The 1,346-nt window shown below is 35.5% G+C and overlaps 1 non-coding gene across 1 annotated transcript; it reads left to right on the forward strand.

The window, feature by feature from the left end:
* Positions 1 to 307: 307 nt before the first annotated feature.
* LOC114890619 lies at positions 308 to 404 on the forward strand. The gene has a single exon (XR_003792324.1). It is a non-coding gene; the product is annotated as a Z30 small nucleolar RNA (small nucleolar RNA).
* Positions 405 to 1,346: the final 942 nt, after the last annotated feature.

Here is a 1,346-nt window from a genome sequence, read left to right on the forward strand (position 1 = left end):
TTTTATCATGCATGGTGTTTGGACTCACTAAAACAAGAAATGTTTTTGAACTGGAAACGCTTCTCCACTCTACTCTGCATTTCAAAAATTTTAAAAAAGCACCTCCAAAACAAAACTTGTTCAAGTTTGCATTTTTGTACAGCAGAGTTGCTTGAGGTGAATAGTAGAAGAGCAAATATTGAAAGCCCACGGTTGCAACTTATCTAAAAAGAAGTCTTCTCTTCTCATGGGTAAACCTAAGTTTTCTTGGATGTGAAAATAGGGTGTTGGGCTGCTCTTAGATAATACAAGGAGGTGAAAAGCGATGATGCAATGATGAGTGAAGTATAGCCTGACCTGGTATTGCCATTGCTTCAGTGTTGGCATTGACCAGGGTATGACCCCTTAATCTTCTCTCTGAGCTGATTCTGGTTGTGGTTTTTCCACATTGGTAATGTTCTAGCCTATTAGGATACTGGTTTTATTATGTGTAAGAGTGTTTAATATTCTTTTGAATTACTGATACTTTCCTGTTTTTCTTTGTAGGTTGAGGTGAAAAATATGGCTTTGATATCTTCATGGAAAACTGCATTATTTCAATCCTGAATCTGGTTCGGTTACCTTATTGACTTATTACTATATTAAAAATGTTTACTTAGCAGTGATTGTAAAATGAAAGTAATTAACATGTACATGTTTTTTGGGGGGAGACTAAGGGGAAACAGGTGTTCAGCCTAGAAAAACATTTCTCATTGGATTTCCTGTGAAGTCAGTGTGTCTTGGGTTTAACTTTGAAACAAATTAAAACATTTTTAAATTAAAAAAAAAGTTTACTTAACTATGGTATTTGTTCTGGTAAAACCCTGGGGTTTAATAAGAATTTTTGCAAATATCCATTATATTCTTCTCTTGGTACATAAAAGTGTTAATATTTTAAAATCTATAGGACATTCTATTTCAAAGTTTAGTTCTATTATCTTAGTGCTATCAGAAAATGTGCTTTGAATTGCTAAAATGAGTTGTATTGGACAACACCTGTCTAAGCAGAGGCACTTAAAAATCATTTTCATCCTTCCTCTTGTAGTAATGATTTTTTTTTAACCCGTATGTTTTTAACCTGTATGTTTAACCCTGCCAATCCAGTGGCAACTTAAGTGTTTGTGCCGTATTTCACTTGAGAAATAAGGTATGTCACTCAAGATTGAAGTCTTGCTGTTGGAGAAGAGGATTTCTCTCCAATATTGGATTAGCAAAAAAAGCAAAATGTTAATACAGAATGCCTCAAAAAATCAAAGGTAGTGGCTTCCCTGGTGGTGCAGTGGTTGAGAGTCCGCCTGCCGATGCAGGGGACACGGGTTCGTGCCCTG

Source organism: Monodon monoceros, unplaced genomic scaffold (assembly GCF_005190385.1).
Source record: "Monodon monoceros isolate NGI ecotype Baffin Bay Population unplaced genomic scaffold, NGI_Narwhal_1 Contig6046_ctg1, whole genome shotgun sequence".
In the NCBI taxonomy this organism is placed as follows: Eukaryota; Metazoa; Chordata; class Mammalia; order Artiodactyla; family Monodontidae; genus Monodon; species Monodon monoceros.